The sequence below is a fragment of the Argiope bruennichi genome, chromosome X2, assembly GCF_947563725.1.
Source record: "Argiope bruennichi chromosome X2, qqArgBrue1.1, whole genome shotgun sequence".
NCBI lineage: Eukaryota > Metazoa > Arthropoda > Arachnida > Araneae > Araneidae > Argiope > Argiope bruennichi.
This window is the reverse complement of record NC_079163.1, coordinates 99,506,436-99,533,299: the sequence shown is the minus strand read 5'-3', so window position 1 is coordinate 99,533,299 and position 26,864 is coordinate 99,506,436. Positions and strand designations below refer to the sequence as shown.

The 26,864-nt window shown below is 29.6% G+C and overlaps 1 protein-coding gene across 3 annotated transcripts in view; it reads right to left on the bottom strand.

The window, feature by feature from the left end:
• The window catches only part of LOC129960381 (LIM domain-binding protein 2-like), a 363,994-nt gene that overhangs the window by 222,263 nt on the left and 114,867 nt on the right, over positions 1–26,864 (bottom strand). Inside the window, exon 1 of one of the 3 annotated variants that reach the window (XM_056073795.1) lies at positions 2,156–2,220. The exons of 1 other annotated variant lie outside the window; for it this stretch is intronic. The gene's annotated coding sequence lies outside the window, so the exon portion shown is untranslated. Of the gene's footprint in view, positions 1–2,155; positions 2,221–26,864 lie in introns of those variants that run through there. One more of the 3 variants, XM_056073792.1, reaches the window with a different exon arrangement.

Genomic DNA, 26,864 nt, shown 5'->3' with positions numbered 1-26,864 from the left:
GAATAAAATTTCGGGTGATTAAAATGCCAAGAAGAGCTTAATTTATTATTTTTTTAAATACATTCGTTAGTGATTTTTAAGACCAATAATGGAAACGCAATTACAAAATGAGCAAAATGCCTATCACTTATTTCTGCAACGAAGTATTATAGCAATATTTTTCATAAATTCAATATTGACAGCTTTATACTTCCTAATATTTCTAATATTGTAATACAATGTAAAGTTTTATAATTTGAAATAAATATGAAGCATAAATTATTATACGTTACTTTAAAATGTCAAATTTCATGAAGCAAAAAAGTTTAAAATCTATTTTAAGGGTGAAAAGAATATTGCTAAACGGTAGAACATTAAATTCAAATTAGGAAATATATATTTTTTAATATTTTAAATCCTAAAAATGTTTCAAAGTTTATCTTTTCATTAGTTACCTTAACCAGTTTTGATTTAAATAATGTGGAAGGGGATTCTATTTCAATACCAATGAAGTTCTTATATATGCAAGTCTAACATGCATATATAAGAAAACTGATAAATAAAACACATTCCAAAATGCAAAATTCAAGTTTTTAATGAAATGCAAATGCTTTTTGAATTTACTTTATCAAGATAAATCTATCCTTACTGTAAGAAATTTTATTTCAAAAGTTAATTTAAGAAAATGTTTCTTTTGAAAGTTATGGAAATGTATTTTATTTCATAAGAATCATTTAAATATTTTAAAGCAAACTCACTTAAAGTAAGGATAAACAATATTTTTTCTCAAATCAATGTTTAATTGAGCGAGAAAAATGGAAATCTATTTTTCCTTTGTATATCTTACTCGACAAGCTGACAAATTTGCGTTCTCAATATCACATTTTATAAAATTAAATTAAGTAATCAGAAATTTTTGAAATATATTATTTAAATAATTTTGATAAATAAAATAAATTTAACTAAAAAATAAATCATTTAAATCAAATAATCTGATTTTTTCAGTTTAAAAATCAATTCACTGTGAACAAAGCAAGTCCATGTTAAAATACGATAACTACCTCTGGTTGCATTAATTTTGAATTGCAAGTTACAGAAATCTTTACATTTGTAATTAATTAAAACAACTAAACATATTTAAACAATTCCAAATTTAATTTAAGATTTTAAAAGCAATACTAAATTAATTCCATCGGATATTTCTTCACCAGGCATCAAGTTGATTCCCATAGGATCCCCTCTCTAATATAAGAAAACAAATTATACAATTTTAACCAGCTGCCTCTAAATATTATTTCCAAAAGTCTTCAGAAAATACCCTTTTATTTATACAAATGCTTTAACTAATAGCACGACTAATAATTTCTTCTTGAAATGCTATTTAAAGCCATTTCACACTTTTGTGTCAGGCATCGAGCCGATTCCCAATGTTTTTGAGTAAAATCTCTAGTACCGAAAAACAAGTTGTACAATTTAAGCTACTGTCTTTAAATATATTTTTAAAATGTTTTCAGGAAATACCCTGTTGTTAAAACAAATATGTTGAAAGATAGCAAGGCTAAAATCTTCACGAAATTCTTTTAAAATAATTTCATTAAAAGGCAGCTATACTTCAAAGTTCAAATCTAGATAGCTCAGAGATCAATGGCTGTGCACATCTCCTTTCTATTATGTCGAATTAAGTAATTATAAATATTTCCTTTAAAGTTTGAAAGATATTTCGTCTGACAAGCCGCAACGTGGAAGTTCAAGTTGCTACTGAAAAACTGAGGATACTCAACCATGTGGGCTAATCAACTGATCTCTGGAATTCTAATATGTGAATTACAGCTGAAAGTTTGAGCAGATAGAGCTTCAACTGTCCTGCAAGAAGACTCCTTACAAAGCAATGTTTTTTGTTGTTGTTTTTTATCTAAAATGTTATCAAACTAATAAGTGCTCGGAGGGTACCCCCTAAAGAGCAAAATCGTTTGCCGTAACATCCCAACCGGGAGGCTTCCGCTAAAAGCCGCCGCTACCCGCTCGCTAGATATCCGTTCGATAAACCCCCTAGACTCTGGAAAACGATTTAAAGTCGGAGAGAAAAAGACTGAGGGAGAGCGAAGTGAAGAAGTCCCGGTGATTGTCCGACGGCGAGCGTGTGTCCCAGAAAGAGAAGCAAAAAGCTGGTACTTACGTTATCTGAAGTGAACGTGGGACAGGCTACCATAGCTATTAGTGACGCGTGGTTCTGGCAGCTGAAAGCGGTCCGGAGCTTCGCCTCAGTTTGAATAGAGTTCCTAGATGCGCGTACGGACTTGAAAGTGAGGAGAGTCGTGCGCCAGTGTGCGCGGGGGGCATTTGAAATGCAGCTCCCTCCAACAGATCGGCTACTAGTCAGCTATCTGCATGCTACAACCCCTCCCATTCAGTTCCCCCTCTTACTTCCGACCCGCCCGTTTTTACTTCCACCTGATTCTCCTACGCTTTTCCAAAGTCTTTCCCGCTAACAAGAGGGCCTGGATTTTTGGCTTCTTTTTTTAATTTATTCAGCGTCTTTGATAACGGGAGGCTTCTGCTTTTCTTTCTCTCCCCTTCTTTCTCGCTGCAGCTCCTCGCTCTCCTTCGCATTTGAATAAATATTTCGCAACACTATGCGTAACGATACGCGAGGAAATTAATTGGAAAGTGCTGAACACCACCGCATGCGCGTTTTCTTTTGATGTTTTCCAATGGAAGGTCTGCTTGACACACTCGTTATCCTCAGAGAACATTCGAGGAAATTAGTTTAAAATCGTTTGGGGGGAATGGTGTGGGGAATGCCACCAGTCACTCGAGGCTTGGTTTCGGGTGGGAAAATTAGTCACTTGAACAATTCGGAGCAACGGTAATTAATTAAATTCAAATGAATTTTTAAATATCCAAACTGCATTATTTTCTGTATAGCAATGGAACTATTTCTTTGTTGATTTCGGAGAATTAGAGAAAATCATTTTCAAATCATTTCAGTGATTTGTCTTAGTGGGTGGGAACATTTTCGCTGCTAGAGACTGTAGAAGCTGAAATTAGTAGCTACTCCGTACTGGCAGTCCCGTTGAAATTTTTGAGATTGAAATGTATATAATTAAGAAAATTGTATACTGTGCCTCCATGTTTTTTTTTTATTATTATTATTATTTTATTTTGAGAGAAACCTTGAAGTAAACAATTTGAGCTTGTTTATTTCAAACTATCAATATTCTTGGAGGATCTCGGCGCTTATTGTGTAATTCCTCTGAAAGATCTTCGGCTTTCAAAATTTGTCATTGTTAAAATTTTATGCAGATGAAATATTCATATGGGAAATTTCGAAAAAATTACTGAATTATGAACTAACGATATAAGTATTCGATAATTAAATTATCGGAGGAATTAAATTGAATCCTTCTTAGAAGCTCTTAGAAGAATATTAAAACAATAAAAAAGAAGCAGTTTCGTAATTTTGATGGAAGGGGGGGGGGAGGGGGGGAGTTTGGAGGATAAGAATTTTTCTGAAGGATAACAAAGGTACTCCCATAAGAATTGAATAAAAATTTGAAAGTTAGATTTTTTCCATGGTAATAAACTCATTGTACATTAAATAATACCCTGATAAAAAAAAAAAAAAGAGCACCATTCCATTTGGCAAATAACATTAGATTTGGAAAATCATGGTAAATATTCGTAGAATAGTTGTATAAAGGCTGAGTTATACATTTAGGAACCACTATCATTTTGTAAATTTTGAATTCGCGGTTTCGAATTGAATCAAAGAGTCGTTGGTTCTGCAAAAGTAAATTAACTGCACAAATTGTATGTACGATCTACTTATAAAGGAATTATTAATATTTGAATTACGCCATTGTGTTTTATTTTGTAATGCTAATTTTACTGTGTATTTCTAATCATCCTCGTAAACATCAAATAGTGGTGTAATGCTGTATAATCTCCTGTAATCGACAGTTAAATATCAAGCAATATCAAACTAACAGAACTTTTGAAAAATTATGCAATTTTTCAAACTGAATATAAAGCCATAAAGAAGAAGCATGCGATTTTTTAAAAATTAAACAAGAACATCAAAAACATATCTTGTAGTTTGCTTTTCAGATATTCTTGCTTATTCAAACAATAAAAGATTCATTTTTTTTATAGCTTCGCATTCATTTTGAAATATGTCCTTATGTTTTTCTGGGCGAAATTTATTAAAAACCTGAAAAACCTGACCTGAAACTTATGCGAAATTTACTCCTTTAGAATTAAAAAATACATACATATAATATGGGCCATAAATTCATCAAAACTTTAAAGATCATTAAAAAGAAACAATGACCAAAAATTGTATTTTGTACGAATAGAATTACAGAAAATTACACTTTTTTTCCCATAATAAAAAAAACCAGCATGGTTTCGGAAGTCAGATGGTGTTGAAGCGAAAATTAAAGTTGATTTATGAAAATCGGTCTTTCATTTAACCCTTTCTAGGGCCATGGGAAGTATGCTTCCCACCAAATTCACCAATCACCAAATTCATTATTCAATTTTGTATGTAGTTCGGCATAAATTCTGACACATTTTTCAATAAGACAGAAACTTAGATGCTCCAGTTCCTTATCTCACACAAAATGGTGTGCTTTTATTTGTTACTTAATTATTAATTTACATTTATCTAATAAGCTAAATGAATCACTTTTCTTCAACCAATTTCAATCCTAAAAATATTTTAATATACCATGACTAGAAAAAAATGGCCCTTTAAAGGGTTAAGTATTTATTTGGGTGCTCACTGATTTCATTTAAGTATCTGATGTGGTATCGGCTATCAGATCGAATATTTTTAATTAAGCTTTAATATATTAATGGTGAATTAATAACTGTTATAAATAATAAATGTTAGTTAATTAGTAAATGTTATTGACTCAACAAAAGGACTCAAGCCGAGAAAGGGGCCAATTTCATGTCCTGGAAAATTAAAGCTTTTCCGATGTTTCGAAGGACCAAGCTGCTTAGAAGAGCATGCATGAAGTACTAGGCTATCTCTGACAGAGGGGTTCTTCACAACCTTATAACGAGTTATGGTAGAGAGGTAAGTGGAGGTTATAAAATCAAGTGGCCCCTGTTTTCAGCAGATTTAATTCCGATATATTTGCAAGTAGTGATGATTGAAAATATTATTAAAGTAGCTTGGGGATAATTTAAAGTACCTTGTGTACGAATCCTCTTATTCTACATTGGCAGGACTGAAGGATGCTATTTGGCAAGCTTATAGTGAATCCATACAGAAATGCTGCACTCAGCTGTCAAAAAAAGTTGCGTCCTGCATAACTTGTGCCATATGAAGTGCTGGAGATCATGTTGAGCACTTCTTAAATAAAGCATAGGGGAAGCAAAGTTGTTTCTTAATTGTTTTTCAGTTCTCTCTTCTGGATTGTGTTTTAAAATTAAACTGTTTTTGTTATAGAAACCGCAATTTTTTTATGATCGGTTCTTTCTTTTTTAACAAATTTACAAAGTTTTAACGAATTTATATGGCACCCAGTATCTAAAAGGTTATTAAAAAAAAGAGTTTCAGTGAATCTAAGCAGCTCTGTTGCTATTGTTCTTGACGATGATGAAATAATTTTACATGTACTGGAAGAGGAGAAATGTAATGATAAGAAGGAAAAGGTTGAAAATGGCATTAAAATAAAAGAAGATGGTAATAATGGCTTGAAGATGGCATTCAAATAAAAGAAGATGGCAATAATGGCTTGAAGATGACATTCAAATAAAAGAAGATGACAATAAGGGCTTGAAGATGGCATTAAGATAAAAGAAGATGGCATTAATGGCTTGAAGTTGGCATTAAGTTAAAAGAAAAAAAGGCAGATGAAGGATTGCAGATTTTTAGAAAATTTACCAAATTTTCATCTATATATCATAAGTACATGATGCCATGAAGATTAACAGTATACGCAGTGAATTTTCAGAATGTTGGCAAAAAACATTCAAGCAGGCAGTCCTTCGAAGCCATCACTCTAAGCAGAGCTCACCTTTTATGTAATAATGTCTATGGAGTTTTTTTTTTTAAATATTTTTTTTCTGAAAATGTTATGTATTTTAATTTAAAAGAGGCGGTAAGATTTTCAAAACTGCATTTATTTGTCTATTCATAGCAAATAATTTTAGAAATATAGCAAGTGGTCTTCGCTTGATGTTGTTTCTACCGATGGTATCATGAAACATAAACAGATTATTTTTGGAAAGATGCATTTAATTACCCTACTCTCTGTCTGCTCCCCAGAATCAGAGAAGTCCCGTTGTTGTTGGTACAAAGAGATTCTACTTAGTAACAGCTTATAATAATCTCCCTTCATCATTATTATCAGTTGCTAAAGTTAGACTTCCCAAAATTTTATTTCAGAGATTTTATAATATTCTCTATATCAGAGTAGTCAACAATTAAATTACGAAATAGATTTCTGTCGGTCCAGGATTTTTAAGATCATTGGGAATCTACCCAATTATTTTTAATCACTCTGATCCGATTGGAAAATTCAAATGGATTATAGAGACAAATGAACAGCATCTGACATGCTACTGTACATATCAGAATAAAATTAATATATAATTCTGTTTCGTTTCTAAAGGACGTGCAGGCATATTTCTACTAAATATAACTATGCTTTTAGAATCACAAGAATCAAATATGCCTTACCATTCTTATAATGAACGAGTTCTGTCTAGCATTCGTGTTTTTAATACTCTGTAGTCCTTGAATTTAATATAAATATCAGAAAAGAAAATTTTACGTTTTTATCATTGTGCAATACATAGCAGCATAAATTGAAAAAGATTGTACTGAGTCGTTGATACAGTTGAATCGTGTAAAAAAAAAGAAAGAACTCAGGGTTCAAAATATATATTGGATAATTGTTTAAAATAAGAAATCTTACCTTCTTTTTCTTATAAAACGGGCGGAAGTAGTTTCTTAGAAACTTTATCGTAACCCTCATATAAATGTACTAGCACATTTTAACCGTATACCATTGGTGAACAATAGTTAAGAAGAAGCCTATCAGTGTTCGATCTTTTTTTTTTTTTTTTTGTGGTTGATGGTTGGGTTGCGGTTAATACACAAGCACCAGAACGCCGAAAGTGCCTTTTGGACACCTTTTTATCGACGACTGAAACCATAATTTGATTCAGAGCGACAGTTGTAATCCCCAAATCATGCTTGAGAAAGGATCACGTTTAGATTCTTGAGAAAATAAAGACTTATAAACGGTCAACCTCTTGATGGACTGGTTAGATGTTAAATCTGTGTACCAAATTTTATTTATTTATTTCTTTTTGTTTTGTAATTATCGTGTTAATTTATATTCAGACAGTCAGACAGACATACTTCCTTTAAATACATTTCATTCAAAATTTGATAGAAATCTACTAATTTGGTATAAAGACCTTATACCAAATTTCAACCGCCTAGATCAAAGCTTATTTGAGTTTCAGACATACATAACAACAAATGTGCAGCCAAATAGACATAGAAGTATGTATTTTTCGGATTCAGAGACGTCTGAAACGTGAAAGAGTCATCAAAATCACCAGTTCGAATTTTTTTGGCAATTACAATACTTTCTTTTTATATTCTTCAGGCACGAGAAATTAAAAAAGGCTATCAAAAGTACTTGAGAAAATTTTAGGAGACTGAATTTATAAGATATCTATTTTAGCATTTATATTCTAACTACATAAATGATCCTTAATATTTTAAATTTGGCATAGCGTAGCTTGACTGTAAAAGAAATTATAAGGAATAAATGTCTAAAACAATATTTGTTTGGAGAAGTAAGTAGATAAAAATGTTTACAATGCGTTACCAATAATCACTATTTTAGCATTTTCACTCTGATGAGAAAATTAATGGGATTGATAAATATGAGAACATCGGATTTACGATGTTGATAATTATTATAAAAACAGGGAAACAGCATATTACTTTAATAATTGAAATAAATATAAATGTATTTTTTTACGCAAATTAATTCCTGCCTAGAATGATTGTAACTAAATAAAGGATATTTGGATTCTTTTGTATCCTTCGTACATCGCAACTTAACTTGATGTGTATATTTTTTTGAATATGCGGTTTCTGTTTCTAAAATAAAGAAATTAGTTCAAATTGCGATAGCTAAAGACAAACTGACTCTGTATTGAAGATAAGGTGCATAATAACATATCTAGTATCTATGATCTTTGACTTATAATGAGTCAAGGAGCCTTTTATTACCAAATGCTGCTTTCACTTATTATAAGAATCAATTTGACAGTTCTGACAATATGTGAAACTCTCTTACCAACGAAACATCAATGCTTCTGCCGCTCTTAAGACATTTATATAGAATAATGGTTTGTGTCATTTGATTCTTTGACAATTACAAATGATCTTGGGTTTCGGAGAAATTGGAGATTTTACCGTTTAATCAGGACGAGATCGGAAACAAATTAGGACTCAGAGCAGAGGCAGAATAATCGAGGCACATTCAACAGAAAATGTACAGGATAACACTAGTGCAAGTTTGGTTCTACGAAGTTTGAATATGCTATATTTGACAGTGGTAATTCTGTGAAACATGTTGAAGCTTTATCCCTATAGGTATAGCCTAATCAAGAATCTCTCTCTGGGGATTAGGATATACAAGAAACACTCACGATAATATTCATGAATCAGATGAAACACAACCATGAGAATTATTGTAAGTGATGAGATTGACTTTTACCTCAATACCGTTATAAACACACATAATTATGTCATTTAGTCAAAAACCAACCCTCCAGGTTCATCAATAAACTTTGAAGCCTCAGGACAAATTCACTTTCATTAACTCTTTCATAGACTCTAAAAGTTCGAAATCCTGTTTCATCAATTGAGAAATTATCTTTTTCTCCCAACTTCATATCTCTAAATATGTGCAAAACATACTGCATTTACAGAGGAAAGAGTGATTAACAGCCTCTTCTCATTCTCTTGTAGCTTCGTAACCCGATATCACACCTTGCGACATTTGCTTTCGGGGCTGTTTAAATAGAAATATTTCGAACTGTTTTATGCTTTAAAATTTCCCAAATAGTTTCATTTTTCCATTACAATTGTTTGCGTTGTGCTGTTGGATCTACTGAAAATAGGATGTAGATTTCAGAGCTAAGTGATGGTGTTTCCACTGATATAATTTCACATATGATTCAATAAATATCGCGAATAATTTTAGTTCTAATCTCGTTTTTTTTTATTTATTTATTTTAATAAACTTATAAATTGACTACTATGGAATAAACTTATAAATTGACTACTATGGAATAAACTTATAAATTGACTACTATGGAATAAACTTATAAATTGACTAATATGGAATAGACTTATAAATTGACTAATATGGAATAAACTTATTCCATAGTAGTAATGGTGTAATGCTTATGGAAGTTTATTACTTATGAAATAAACTTTCATTCTAGCATGCTCTTTCACCTCCAGTTATTGTGCATTTACTCTTAAAGCGGAAATAGTCAAAAGTTTTTAATAATATGCAGATTAACTTCAGTACAGCTTCGTTTCTTCCTCATCGTCATTTTAACTAATGCTTATTCATATTATTTTGAGAATCGAAGTCATATATTCGGAGAACTATCTTATTTTTTATAGTTCCCCGGGCAGAGATGGCACTTAGTAGCATGCATTTAAAATTTTCAATTATGGCATCTGACTGATAAAAAAACAGTTAAAGTTTTTAATTTCATTAAAAATTAACGACTTTATTAGCATATCTTGGAAAACTTAATTAATGCACTCCCCACCACCACCACCACCACACTTTATTTTGAGAAATTCTAATGGCTAACTGATAGAAGTTAGTTGTTAAACTTAAAAATAATAACGAACACCAAAATTAAACATCTAAGAATAATATAATAAACATTGTAAATTAATATTCACGTGATAACTTATCGATTTAATTATTCTTTTTATTAATGTTAGTATTATTGACATATTTTCTTACTAAACTTTGTTTTTACAGCTTTCATTAAATTAATTTTGCAAAATTCATCGATAATCTGGTTTTCTTTTAACTTGATTAAAATATCGATCATTGAATTTTTAAAGAATTTTATTCAATAACAAACTACGAAACTTCAAAATCTAGTTCATTTTTCAATTCATAATTAATAATAATTAATTTTTATTTTAATTATATAATTAAGTACCTATTTTAGATAAACTTTTCCAAAATGGATAAAAAAAGATTTTTCAAGTTACAAAAATTCAAGCTTATGATGAAAGTGCAACAGAACCGGTTAAAACCTATCGCTAGAAAAGCTCGTCTATCACCTGATACAAGTCTGCAGCAAACTCAACAGGAACGGAACTCCGCCCAGGAGCAAATCGATCACATGTGTAATTAGCTTCTTCAAATTTGCTTATAAAATCGCATACATCTAGTATTGTATGTACACGAGACTCACCGTAGCCGGCAGTTTCTACAGCAGATACAATGCTTCCGCTACATTTTATTCTTTCAAGTGTTAAATACCTTACTTTTTTGCCCAGTTATTTCATTCTAAGAGGTATGCAGTTCATGTCAAAAGGTAAGAAAGCAAAAATGCCTCTCAAATCGCAGTACCTTTTTCTTCGCATAGAACGTTGACATCTGCCATGGTAGTGTTATACCATCACATCTTGCCATTTGCTAAACCTTGGTACATGCTAACTTGAGCTAATTCCTTTTAAATGGCACTTTTTTAAAATGCATAATAAATGGTGCTGAAATGTCTGTTCCTTCTAGTTTCACGACCGTACGTGAATCTAAAACACTTAGCGGGATCTATAAAAAAGTGTGTCCTAAAGCTTTTTTTAGGGGGGAGGGGGATATTCTGTATTTATTTGTGGAATGTATGATGGCGTAAGGTACTTTTGCATATAATTCCATATTAGATGATGTTACGGAATTCATAAAATGAACTTGCTGCACATTATTTTTTTTCGGATATCATATATTTTTAAAAAAACTGAGTATTCTAATACATTTTCATAATTCTTTTGATATTCTTAACAGATTTAAAATTATGTAATAGTTGAATTTGTAAAATAGAGTCCAAGCAAACATTTTTAGTTAAAATGATTTTTTTATGGATTTGAAAAGGTAATCATTTTGACTACTAAAATCGAAAATGTTAGGAAACTACAAGAAACTTCCCACTGGTCTGACATTTTCACATTTTTTACGTTTACCACATGTAAAATGTTGCTCATTTGAGCTGGTCTTCAGTAACAGAATATATTATTACAGGCAGAATTTATTTCAGTTTGAATCGAAAAGATATAAAATAAATAAATTTGGAAATGGGGAATAGGAAAAGAAAGAAAAAAAAACTTGCTCTCTTGAGATGTTGATGTTCTCTTAGACAATATTCAGAGTTAACTTTTTACTTCCAGTTGCTATTTCAGTAAGGTTTTACTTTCAGTTGCTATTTCAGCAAACTTTTACTTTCAGTTGCTATTTCTGTAAGCTTTTACTTTCAGTTTCTATTTCAGTAAAATACTTATGATTTTCTTTTTAAATTCTCTATCTAACAAACGCATATGCTCTCTCACATAGCCTGGTCGAAGATTTAATAGCTATACAAAAGAACACAAATCTTGCATTTCTGCACTTTTTCGTTCCTTTTTTTTAATTAATTCGGCTTCTTACATGTTTGTAAAAATGAAATTTTGCAGACCGTTTCCATTCATTTTCTCATGTATTAGAGTTTCGAAATTTTGTGCACTTGTGTAATATTAATATCAGTGCACTATTTTTATACTTTAGCTATTAGTTATTACTTAATCGGTTAATTTATTTAAATTCTGAGTTCATCAGAGTGGCGCTCTCTTGTCTTATTTAAAAAAATAAATAACTCCACAATATTTAGAGTTTTGAATTATAAATTAAAGGTTAGAAAGTGAACAATAATTAAAATAAGGATTTTTTTTTTTTACTTTTCGTAAACTAATAAAATTGTGTTTTAAAAAATGTTCTTATGAAATTTATTTTATGAAAACCATTCTTAACCAATTTATTTAGTTATTATCATGATTTCTTTCATATTTTAAGGAAACTTATAAATTCTGCTTAAGAAATTATAAATTTATGCTGGAATTAAGTAAAAGATATTCGTTTTGCAAGCATATAAGCATCCATCAATAAAAATTAAATCTGACCTCTATATGAAATCATCCACATTTTATTTATTTATATTATTAAAAATATGAAATACCAGTTTGGGAATAATACGAGGAAACAAGATTTTTCAGATATTAAGAAATGAGTTTAATTTTACATTTTAAAAATCTAATTACATTTTCTAATCTATAATTTACAGTAATACATTTTTTTTTAATTATTGTAAAGTTATGTTTTTCAGGATTAAGGAAAGGGCTGGCACAGCTTACTTTGGCTTATGTCATTTTCAGCGGATATTATTATTCAAAAATAATATGTTGAAACTAGAAATACAAATTAAATGCAGTAGAAGTTATTCTTGGCTGAAAATATTTCAGAAAATGAACTAAATTTAAAAACTCCTAGCCCTACTTTGATTATCAAATATAGAGTGTTTAAAAGTGACTTGGAACTTAAAGATTTCAACTGAAATAAATTTTTAATATTTAGATAAATTTATTAAATCTTTACAATATTTAAATGATATGGAATAAAATTAAAAAAAAGAGTACAAAAATGTGAATAGTACACTAGCATCAGAAATTTTTCTAATGACCATTTTGTTTTCAAAAGAATTCTTTAGGATTGTTATGGAAAATATTGTAAATTAGTAATCTCAAAATAAATAAATAAAAGATATAATAAGAAGTAAAATATCCCCAACTCATGCTTTAATATTTTTCCTAAGCAATTGAAACCAAAAATTTCACAATGGAATAAATGTAGTTTAGTCACAATGGAAAAAATGTAGTTTCACAATGGAAAATTTTGCAGCCGATTTTTACCTTGATCTGAAGATTGGTTGATTTTCAATTATTTCTAATTCTTGAGAGAAAAATCATTAAGAAATAACAAATTATACATTCTCATAAAATCTTATCTTCTTCAATTAAATCTTTCAAAATATTAGAATTCTGGGAAACTGGCCTTTTTATATATAAAAAAAATGAAGATTCTTATATACGTAATATTATGTATATATGGATATTCATTAATAATTCAACGTTATTATTAATTAAGACACTGCCCTATTAGCTTTTAATTTTTATTTATTTGAGGACAAAAACTTTTGATCAAAAATGATATTCTAAATTATTTTTCGGTCATAAAGAAACATATTTTCTTTCTTTTAAGAGAAATCATAAAAAGCGAAAGTTTAAATAAATATTTTTATTCGGTTATACTTTCCGAAAATATGATAATACATCAACAGTGTAGCATCTGCTATCGACGTTGTTGTGAATATTTTTTTAAGTTTCTAGATCTCATCGAACTTTTGGAAACTAGAAAATAATAAAATATAATCAGTATTCATTTACTGGAGTTTAGTTCCGAATGATCTGCAAATGCATATCAGAAGTTAATACTGATTATGCTCTGCCTGCTTTTAAATAACCATAAAAATATTATAGTATTTTATATGCCAGTAGATAATCGAAATAACAATCCTGTTTAGAAAAATGGGTTTGTTTTTTATTCAATTGCAAGTGTCCATCGAACACTTTTATTATAAAGAATATTTTTCATATTTCATATTTGAATTTTTTTACTGTTTTGTAGATTTATGGCTTATTTCAAATAGCAAGCTTAAAAATAATACATAAACAAAATAAACTTTTTAAAACTAACCAACTTTAAAAAGAATTATAATTATACTAAAAGTTGCTTCGACAATGATTTAGAATAAAAATAGTGCTTTCTATAAAAAAGGTTTTATTCTATTCTTAACATTCTAAAGGTTTATTCACAAATATAAAATTCCTAATTTTACCAATAGTACTAAGTAAATATATTATTCTTAAGAAGTTTTTATATATTTTGCATGGAATAAACTGATTCGCTGAAGCGCTCTTTGAAACATTTTTATTCTCCTCAATAGATTTGAATGCGAACTTCACTTCCAGACATTAGTGTATTTTCAGTCTCATGTAAGCGAAATAATGTCTTTTGTCAAGTTAAAATTTTCTGTCTTCAAAACATTTTATATGCCAGTAGGTAATCGAAATAACAATCCTGTTTAGAAAAATGGGTTTGTTTTTTATTCAATTGCAGGTGTCCATCGAGCACTTTTACTCATTCAGATCTATTGAAGAGTGAAACATTCTTACACTCTTCAATAGATTCGAACTTCACTTCCAGACATCCTTGTTTTTTCAGTCTCATGTAATCGAAATAACGTCTTTTGTCATGTTAAAATTTCCTGTCTGCAAAACATTTCTCGGTGTGAATGCTTGTATGTTGTAAACTGTGCAAAGTATGGATAAAGAGAAATGGATAAGACGTAAAGTTTAAAAAAAAGAGGCAAGCACCTACATGAAATGCTTAATAAATAGAAAATGTTTTCAGAACATTTGCTTGAAAAAATAAAGAATTATAGCTTACACTGTGTAAAAGGAAAAGTGTTAGAACGTAACATTTTGAAAAACCTACTTTTATTATTTCTTTATCTGTTGAAAGAAAACATGCTAAGATATTTTCTAAGCAATTTCATTAGTAATAAAGCTGGCTAAATCTATTCAGTGTGAGAATCGATGTTTTAAACTGGTTGAACGAAAGTAACTGAACTCGAAGCTCATTTACCTAACTTTCAAGGCACACCAACATGTGAACATCAAATTTAACGTACACATTTTACATACATATAAAAGAAATTCGATAAAATCACGAGTCAAACCAGCCATCTTCCGAACTCTAAGAGGAAACTCTACCTTGAATACTTTTTCAGACCAGACGAATAACTCACCAAAGAATCACTTATTAGTATAGATTTCAGTAACGTATTTGTTGGATATTTTCTTCCTAATTAATAATAACAGTGATATATATTTTAGAGGATTCTCAAAGAAACCAAACTTAACACATTGGCTGTTGCGTAAATCATCTAAGCTTCATACATACTTTCTAATTAGATGATCCTATCTCTACTACAATTAAAAGATAGCAAAGAAGGGTCCATTGACGGCAAGTATTCTGAATGGCAGCGAATGTGTTCATTATTTTCCAACTGAAATGATTAGTAATACTATACAAAATGCTTTTTGTTTGAATTCAAAGCAAATTTACTAAATTCTGAAAGAAAATACGAATTGTAAAATCTTCTTATTGGTTCTGACTGAATTTTAAAACTCTTAGCTTTTATTTCTTCAGTGAATTTATTAGTGAATTATACCTTACTCGGAATTTCTCGAATTATTCTGCGTTTGAATTTGCTTATTACATAATAATGAGAATATCACTATTATTTACATTACATTTCTTCATTTTTGGAATGTAGAAAGGATTTGGAATAGAATCCTTGAAATACCATTTTTTCTATCTGTCAACTCAGTTGCTATGAACCCAGCGCTATGGTTATGGCGCATAGCCATTCTTACCTGCATTTCAGCCACAAGTTTTATCTTTCTTCTCAGAAAATGTTTGAATATAGTTATATTTCCTAAAATGAAGAAAAGCACTCCGTTGCCATGGGGATGAAAGTAATTTTAGTAGAATTGGAATTGCATGAAAGGAATTTCAACAAACAAAATATAAATCAATTGGTAGAAAATAACAAATACAAAAGATTTGGTAAAACAACAATTTCCTATAACTCCAAACCCCGACTGCTATATATCGTTATTACTAAGCAACCAACTCATTTAGAAACAGCCATGTTATTTGATCCATCAGTAGGGTTTGATTAAAATTTGAAACGATGCGATTTCCTGAGAAAGGAAAAATAAAGAAAATATTGAAGCAAACGGAATAAAAGACGAGGGTTAAATTTCACCTGCACCATTATTATTGCGAAAAAGAAAACCCCACCTTCGTTAAATCCTTCGGATTATTTTGTTTACCGCGAAACTAGAACAAAGAATACGTGGTTGTTATAGGCAAAATTACGAAACCAGGAAGATCAAATTTGTTTACGTTTATTAAATGCATTTGAAGAGCTACGAAAAGAAGAATAGTTGGCGAGGGGGGGGATGAAGGTAGGATGCAGCTGCAGAAAGATTCAACGTTTTATGCATGCCCCTTACGGATTTTATTTTTTATAACTTTTTTTTTTTTTTGGTTTGCAGAAGGGAAAAAACTGTCTCATTAAATTCGGTCTAGAAGAAATAAAATATGAAGTATAACAAGCAATTCTGGCAAGAACGCTAGTAAACGTTTAAAATGGCGGCTCGGTAAAGAAAGCAGATATTTCTTTTTTCATTGAAGCGGAATCTGCCTGACTTGAAAACAACAATTTTTATTTAAACCTCAGTAACCCAAGATGAAGACGCCTCATGCATGAAATTCGTATTAAAAGAGCTTTTGTCTTCCAGGTAGTATGTGGGCGAATCCTTCAAATAATCTGCATGAATACTCTGTGATTCGGAGCAAAGTAACAAGTTGCAAATATTAAGAAGTAAGAAAATAAGTTTTCTGCTTATTATTTCCTCTAATACGAAATATACAAGGAGAAAGTACTGTAAACATCGAAAAATTCGAACTCCAGATTTTGTCAAATCTCCATGTTTCAGACTTCCTTAAGTCCGAAATACACAGTTTGGGAGTTATGTCTATCTGTCTGGGAATACGATAACTGAAATGAAATATGGTACGTGGCCTCTACTCTGAATTTATATATTTTCTTCAAATTTTGAACAAAAACCATTCTCTGGTTTGTGCAGCTCTACGAATATAACTCGATAATAACAGAAAGAAAAGAGCAAGTTGGGTAAAATAGCATACAGGTTTAACATCCAAAGTGAAGATACCTGTCAAATTTGGTACAAAATCTGACAAGAGGTTGACCGTCTATTAGTTACTTTCGCAAGCATGTAAATCCGCTTTTTCAAAAACACATCTACTTAAATATATGAAATTTGGCATTTATAGATCTAGATAAAATTTATTTTTTCAACCTGTCGGCATCCTAAATACACATTCGGTTGTCTGGTACTTTTTCATTAGTTGCATCTTAATGATTATACCCCAAAATCGAACTCTAATAGGATATTTCGCAACTAAAAAAAACTGGCTTCAAAACTTGATATGATGTCCATAAGTTATTAATCTCTGTGCCTTGAAAGCCTATCATTTTTTAATAAAATAACAATAAATGTTTGTCGATACATCTTTGCAAACATAGTAAGCGTCACAGTTAGAAATAAAACCTTGCCATTTTCAATTATTTATAGTCAAAACTACTGTCGATCCATCAATTAAAAATATACATCACTGAAACTTTAATTAGCTTTATTTGTACCCTTATTTGATTTAAAATGCATGTTTGATGACATAAAGTATACGTTCAAATTATGCCCCAAGTAGCACAACATGTTGCACAATATTGCTCAGTATTGTGTGATATTATATTATCTTTTACAATACTGTGAACAATGTTGTACGAAAGCCATATTTATAAATCTTATAAGGATGGTCTCTCCCAAAAGATTGCTATTAATGATAATAATTAACTTTGACTATTTTTTAGTACCTCATAAATTATATTCAGCATTATTTTCCTACTTCTACCCTTACCCATGCTTTTCTTAAAATCCAATTAGTGTCATACTCACCAAGATTTTTTTTAACTCGCAATTTCAACACTGTAGTTGATTTAATCACAAAACTAGGAATAGGATAGGTTTTAATTCTGGTTTAAAACTGGATCCTGAAAGTTCTGAAATTGTTTTTTAAAGCAATATAGAACAGAATATCGTCTTGCTGGAACGTATTTTCTATATAAAAATTAATAGAAGCCATTTTTCCTTACTAAAAGGCACATCAAAATGTGATAAAACTATAACCGAAAATGGTTAACCGTTAAATAAATTGATTTCAAATGAAGATTTAAGCTTACACTAAAATAAATGGTTTCTTTTAAAATTATTTCTTTTTACTTTAGAATGCTATTTATTTTAAAATGTACTCAAGTAATCAGAATCAGAACTGAGTCCAAGTGCAATGAGCAGGCATGTTTCACAAACAGTCTTCCGAGACCAGCTTCTCGTCCATCATATTAAAAGTATTAATAATCATGTTATCTTCTTTAATGAACTGCATATTATCAGGACAAAAGAAAGGACTATTTCAAATTATATTTGCAGAATAAAGTTTAGAACATTATTATCTATAGCTAATTTGTAAAGTGACGAATAAAATTGAATAAATCGTTCTAACAATCAAGAGGCTAAATAGAAGTTTTATTTTCCGATATCTATCAGAAACGGAGGGTGGGAAGAGTCATTGAAGAAGCCTCTAGGGAACATGGACTTCCATATGAAGCAGAAGTTGCCGAAATCGGTAGAGTGGTAGTGATTGGGGTAGATTATCAATATTTTTTTCTATAGAAAATGTTTCCCATACAGTGAAGTAGATTTTTGGAGATTTCTAGCGAAAATAAAGGGGAGTAAAAGACAGGATATCTTTAGTGACGTATCTAGAAGGCATAAATATTCTTATGAAATAAAATTTAGCGGAATCGGACTAGTAGTTCGGGTTAGTGGATGAATTATTCGATTGTGCAAATTATTTTAAATATATTGATGATTTTTATTTTAATAGTTATTCTGTACTGAGTAGCGTAAACAATACTATATTCAGCAAATTGAAAACACTCTGATATTTAACCATGAGGGCACTTAAGTGCTAATACTTCGTTTAACAACAAAATATTCCCATGAAATAAAAATCTGTGAAATCACACCTGTGGTAGGGACATTTCATGATTTAATTGATTTTTCAATATATAACCACTCAATTCGTTGTATAAGGTAACGTTAAGCAATTCTTCCTTAAAAATAAATGAATCTTTTCCTTATAAATAATATGTAATATCAAAGAATGATTAATTTTATGTTAGGAAAATTTTGATTGTAAAAGAAATGCTGTTCTTCTTAAATAGGCTTTCTGAAGCTATGGATAAGTATTATCTATATAGGAAGTATCCGAAAGCGCAACAGTATCAAATTAGGAATGTAAATCATGAATGAAAACTTTAAAATTAAATGTGAGCTTATTTTGCTTAAGACAGGAAAAAATGAATGTCTTAAAATGAATGGAAAAAATGGAAAAATGTCGTGAATGCAAGGAAAAACATTACAATGTTTTTTATTGTACTAAAATTTTCTTTTCTACTTCAAGCTCCATCAAGGAATTTCTTTTATTCTATTCAATCAGACACATATTTACGAAAATTGCGATCTGAAATAACTTTTTGTATTTTTTTATGCAAGATAATTCAAAAATTCTACTTACATTCTTCATTGAGGAAGCAAAGAGAATAAACAGCAACTCAACTATTTCAGAATAATGAAGTAGTGTTCATCCAGTTGTTTCATCTTTAAAAAGTACCGTTTAAGAGCATGATTACAGATACTTCATTCTACGGGGGTAGAGATGGGGGGGGGGGGTAATTTCACAGCCAAGTGCCCAGAAAAAAAGTCTGGAGAGTCTGTTGTGTGACAACAGCCGCCAAAGGGGAAAAATAAATAATAGAGTCGGTAAAATCAAAACCTCATTAAAGTTCACTTAGACTAAAAGTTAAGACAAGATGGTAGTTTCAAACACGTTGTTAATACAGAGAAAATTGATAATTTAAATATTAAATAGCCGCGTTAAGTGAATGCTTTTATCAATTTTCCTTCTTGTATTCATGTAGAAATATATAGCTAAAATGTACCATTGTAGTATATAGATTGAGTATAGCAACTTTAAGGCCCAATAAAAAATTTGTAGTTCAAAATTACTTTAAAATTTAGAAACAAAAATAGTTTTTTTAAAGATTTCTATAAAATAAAAATGCTCATAAAGGAGGAAACAAAAGTATTCTGTTAAGGAAACAAAAGATCTATTTAAAAATTTATAGGATATCCATTCAGGTGAAAGTGTTAAAGCCACACTGGTATAATTTTAAAATATCTGTTCTTGAAATTATTGATTATGGTCAATTGAGCTATTGAAGTATAATAAGTCTTTTGACTTATATAATTTTGGTGAAAGCAAATAAAACTAACCAAACTTGGAAAAAAGATAAATTCTGGCACTTGTCTCAACAAATAATTAATTAATCGATTTAATTTAAAAGAAATATAAAGAAATGAAATATTTATCAAATGTTTGCTGAAAAACCATCTGAACGTTTATTTTCATTTAAGAATTTCCATTTCAGAGGATGGTTGCTTAAAATTCCTTTACTAATCAGTTACAAAATGCAGAATGGATGAATCTGTGGAATCAGATACAAAACATACCAAAATTTAATGTTCTTAAATGCATTTGTTGCCAGTAACTTCATCAACAGTTTATCGAAAGACAATCTTCCCATAAAAGGCAATATTTTTTTTTCAAGCAAAGACTTCTATTGCAACATCCATTTCGTGGGTGAAAACTGCATAGTATCTAATTATTTAATAAAATATCATGCGGTGCTCCAAAATTGTTTGGCGGCTTATTGTGGTTTGATGGCGCAAGATCAAGATTTGGCTACGCTACACCCTATTTAGTACTCCACAAATTATTAAATATTTTATATAAAAAATGCCACTTTATATTTTCTCAAATTTGTGATTTTATCTTTTAATTTTAGTCAAATATTTGTGATAGAACTTCTTTTTTTATAAATTCTAGAAGAGCAAGTTGCTCTACTGGATATCACCAGAAATTTTAAAATAAAAGATACAAAATGGCAGTTTATTAAAATATTTAATGATTGTTTTTTATATTTATTTTTTAATATTCTTGAAAACTTATGACTTGTCCTTTACGAATGTTTCTTAAAGTATAAATTGACTGAAATGACGAAAACGAATTTATTTTTCAATAACTTTTTTTAAGCTGAAAACATTATTTTCTTTCTCTCTTTAAAAATACCCACTTCATCGATTGTCTAGGAAAGGAAGGCAGAAATCTTTTTTGCAACTCTTGAGAATAATACTCAATACATTTTTTGAAAGGCAGATACTTTTATCCTTTGCGCAATGACACGCGTTAATTCTACCGATTAATCCTATTAACTGAGATAGAATTGAACAGAGTGCACAGCTTATTGTATTTCTGTTAAGACGATTAAAATAATCATAAATTAATAATAGTTAGTGGACAATTGTTTTAAAACGTAGCTTTCAAGATAATATTATCTTGCGGTGGCATTTGTTAAATTCCAAGGTTTGTTATAGAAAAGTGAAATAAATCCGGAAAGAGCATTGTTTATTGTACAAATGTAGGTAGAAAGCGTCCCAATTCTATTATTTTATAGGCTTCCCATAAAAACAAATAATTATAGAATGCTTCCAAAAGCTACAGGATGTTTTTATATAAATTACTTTAAAAGGTTAAAGGTTTTTCTGTTTTAACAAAAGACGCAAAATAAATATAGAATTCAATCTATTTGAATACAATCCAGTTTTGAAGTAACAAGAGGCCTAGTTCGGGACGGAATCCTGAATTTTTGTTAGAAGTTAATTACGACACATGGCATGACACCCCCTCATCAAACTTCTGCATCCCACAAGTAGGCAAATATTTCATCCTGATAGTCACACTCAATGTGCGTCAAGCCCATATACACAATTTATCGTATGTGATATTGGATTTCGAACCTGGAATCCTCTAGCCTTCAAACCAGGCGTTACCATGAAGTATCCGCGGCATGAAGTGAAAAGAATCGTGGGAGATTCAACGTAAAAAGTTGTTTTTAAGGAACCTTGTTATTCAAAAATCTCCTATCCAATTATTTTATAGACTTTCCTTTATAGATATATAACTATAAAAACTCCATGCGAATTACTTTTGCAGAATAATACACTAATTGCTTTAAGCAGCAAAAGAAATTACGGTTTTCATCAAAAAGAAATAAAATAACCACAGAATGAAAAGGAATCATAGTCATTATTTTTATTTTTGTACTAGCCGCCTTTGGCGACCAGCCGGTTCGCCAATCTTAATTTTCGTTAAAATTTTAATAATTAAATATTTTATGCAATTTCTACTTTAATAGCTTCTTCATCAAAATATTTTAAAACTTCAAATTTTGATTATCATATAATTCATTCATAATATTATAAAGGCCTTCAGTCATAACGTAATATGTATCTCTCTCATTTTCTGTTAGCACCCGTAGAATTTATGCTTTAAATTAAAGTGGAAAGAATTTATCTTCAATTAATATAATAATATTTTTTACTGAAACAAAGCATTTTTTTATAATCTGATTACTGAAAATAGAGTCACTCAGCGTTTAAATTTTATGGGCACTAAAGAATATTTTTTTAAATTTATGTAATATCTCAAGAGTTGGTCAACAAAATTTTCTTAGATTCATTATGAGCAGATCGATTAATTAACAATGTTTAAATTTAAATGCATCAAACCCTAAGAAAATAAAACGAATCGTTTAAAATAAACGGTTGAAAACGGTAGAATTTATGCTTTAAATTAAAGTGGAAAGAATTTATCTTCAATTAATATAATAATATTTTTTACTGAAACAAAGCATTTTTTTATAATCTGATTACTGAAAATAGAGTCACTCAGCGTTTAAACTTTATGGGCACTAAAGAATATCTTTTTTAATTTATGTAATATCTCAAAAGTTGGTCAACAAAATTTTCTTAGATTCATTATGAGCAGATCGATTAATTAACAATGTTTAAATTTAAATGCATCAAATACTAAGAAAATAAAACGAATCGTTTAAAATAAACGGTTGAAAACAGGTTTTAAAAAAACTACTTAAAAAACGATGTACTTAAAACTATAAGCATATACAAAAAATATATAACTAACATAAATACAATTTACTTACAAAAGCATGCAACTAACCCAAAAATAATTTAAATCATTCATTGATAACGTTGTCATGGCAACAATCAGAACAGAATGCGCATGCGTGAATTTCCTTCGCTGGTTACGTAACGCAAATACGTGATTTTTTCTACGCCAGTTGGGGTAACGCTATGCGGATTAGAAATTTTTAATTTCCTTTATTCTGTTTCATTTTAATTCAAAAGTACTTCAGAATGAATCTGAAAGATTGATTCATTAACAATGTTTAATTTTAAATGCACCAAACATTAAGAAAATAAACAGAACCGATTGAAATAATCCGCCGAAAAATTTTAACCCTAGCCTCATTACTGTTGGGAGAAAAAAAACCTGAAGCCTTTCTCGTTTGGCGCTGGGGATAATGGAAGATTTTTTTGGCGGAAAAGTTGGCGGTGGGGAAAATGGAAGATTTTTTTTGGCGGGAAAGTTAGTTTTTAATTAATAATTAAAATTCTAATTAAAAATTCGAAAAAAGAAACCCCAGGTGCACATTCCCAACCTCCAAGGTATACATGTATCAAATTTGGTAGCTGTATGTCAAACGGTCTGGCCAGTAGAACGCCAACACACACACACACACACACACACACACACATTGAGCTTTATTATAAGTATAGAAGATGGTTTACTCGTTTAAGAGAAATTCAGAAATCTATTCTCCATTGTCAGTTTTTTTCTCCGAATTTTCCATAACTACTCTTAAATAATAAAATTATTTCTATACTTACGATATTCATGAACATATACTATATTTTAATATTAATTTAGTTCTAACCCACAAAAAGAGAAATAAAACTAATAAATTATAGAAAAGTCACATTTAACCCATCAGAATACTAATAAATTCAATTTTTTCTCAAGTAGAGTCCAAATGAGTAATACTTCAGTCAGAATTAGAATTTATTCAAAGTTCGAGCCTGAAAAGATACTTATTTTTAAAAATCGCGTATTTTGCTTTGTAAAAATTTATTTTACCTATTAAGAATAATTCAAAAGAGGGACTGATGCAGGAGGAGTCAGTCTTTCTTTATACTTTGAATCATCTAACTCCATTCCCCTTTCTACAGATATTTTGTTTTTTGAAATTCGATATTTTCGATAACAACCTGAAAATAAATAAAGAATAACTACATAAGGGGCTTTATATATTCTAAAGGAAATAAAAAAAATAATAAACTGCACAACAGAAATGCTTGTTTTCTTTAATTCTCTTCACATTTCAGCTATTTTCGGTCTGTAACGTAACGAAATTATCCACTGACTGCAAAGTTATGTTTTATTTTTGTTATTATTATTAAGAAAGCAAGCTCTTTGCCTATGACAAAAAAATTAAGTTTGCAATAGTTTTAAATTTTTATTGGCAATTTACGAAACTGAAGCACAATGAAGTTCATAAAAATAGGCAAGATATAAAATTAAATTTTAAGACTTTGTGCATTCACAGTTTTCTTTTCAGCTTCGGACATTTTTTTATTTCTTGTATTATGACAAAATTTGAAGTAAATTTGTGAATCATAATTTTGTTTCGAGAGATACCCTGTTTCTTATACCTTTACCTTATAGCTTATAACATTCTCTGATTTTTGGTAATTAATTCTTTTGAAATTTAACTGTTCAACTTTTCAAAAAAGTTTTATAAATAAAATTAAATTAATTATTATAAAATTAATTATTTTACGACTATGAAGCTTAATGATTTTCATAAAAAGAGGTAATGTAAAAATTTGCATTTTATGCAGTTGTGTCTACTTAGTCTTTTTCAGTATGGTTTTTTTTTCTGTGTGTAATGACAAAATTTGAAAGAATTTCATGAATACTTTTGTGTCCTATTATCGACGCAGAATTATTTGAAATTAAACGGTTCTAATCTGAAAAAAAGTTTTACGAATAAAAATACTATTCAAATAATTCAAATACTAATACTAAATACTATTCAATTTTTCATATGTTTTTTTTCAATAGGCAGCAACCAACAAAAGCGTTCAACCCACTTTTCCCCCATATATATTCCTTATCATAATATGACTATTAAAGTTTAACCCTTTGAATGCGGATTTCTTATAGGATTGGACATATACGCCCGTTGTCAAAGGGTTAATTTCGTGGTATAATGAATGAACAGAGTACTAATTTTGAGCTACATCTCTTTCACCAATTCGTTCCAAATATCGATTCATATTCCTAGCTTTGATGTACAGATTGCACAGTAAATTTAATTTTCCCAACTTTTTACATGTTTGAGTATTATAATCACATTCACACGAGCAGATGGATTGACAGACAGTACAGTGAAGCAGAAGATGTTTTTATCCAAAGTTTAATAAATCTACAATTTTGGTGACAATAGCAAGCATAAAATTTCATTGATCTAAGCAATTCATTTTTTGTGTTGTAACATTCAGATACACATGAATATGTAGACCAATAAATCAACCAATTGGCAGATTTTGCTCAAAATTTAATACAAATCTGCATTTCTGGAAGTAAAATTATTTTATATTTGATGTGTCGCTTTCGAGTACAGTACATGTACGTACAGACAGACGTACTTCCCTGACAGATTTCATCCTAAATTTGACAGAAAGATTTTACAAGAAACAGTTTGGCAGAAAAACCCACATATGAAATTTCACAGTCTATTTCATTGTTCTGTTTATTTATCGAGTGAACAGACCAATAAAGCATAACGCCAAAATTATGTTTTTCTATCTCAGTAAGGTCTTAGATATGTTGGCTCATCAAAATAGTTACAATCTGACATATCAACAATTTTGCGTCATGCAATATGCATATAGGAAAAACCGGACAAGACGCTCTACAGGGCAGAACATTTGACTTAAATTTCACATGTAATTACTTCTTGGGTAGTAGGTAGTCCATAAAAAAGGGTTTTTCAGAATTTTAATGAGATATTTAATTAAAATGTATCAAATTATAAATGTATTTCATTGTTTTCGAGAATATAATTGCATATAAACATTTTTTATATTACTTTAAAATTAAAAACAAGTTTTTTTGTAATATTAATTTCATTCTAGAATAATTTGTTTCGCTTATTCTGAGTTATTTTTCAAAATATCTTAAAATATTATGTTTCACAGCAAATCACTCATTTTTAATTAGTTATCCACTAAAATGTTTTTCAGCGAAATTAAATGCGTTATTAGTTTGCAAGTTATCGCTCCCCTGAAGAATTAATTAAAAAAGTAAAATAAAGGAGGAGTAATCAAGGCAAAAACATTATTATTCCACGAATTTCAGTGCAGAAGTTCTAATCATATTAATTTTAAAAACAGCAACAAATGTTTGTTATTGTGTTTGGAAAAGTATTTTGCTTTCAAAACAAATTAGGAAAATTTTTCAGAAGAAAGCAATTTTAGGAAATGTTTTTATCAAAGTCTTTAGAGAAAGACGCGTAAAGAGCCAAAATCATAAATTAGTACGCCTTAAGACAGTAACACAGAATAAATTTGATATGCACATTTATTTTCTTCAGTTTCAGTTTTTCTTTGGTCTTCGTATAATCGATTTCAATTTTCTAGAAATTAGATGTCTTTTTTGTTTTCTGCTTTATCATAACTATTATATATAAAAGGCGCAGATTTGTCAAAATATTCTGTATATGTTAATGTATAACTAAAGGCAAGAATTCATAAACTGATTGGTATTTTTTAACATTTAAAAAACGTAGTTCTTGCAAGAAACTTTGAAATAAATCATATTTTATGAGAAATGGTAATAAGATATTTTGAAAAATCTCGATAACAATATAATAAATTGTATTTTTCACATATCTTTCACATTATAAATGTGAACATTCAACATTTTAAAAAAAAAAAATGCATCAAAATAAGATAG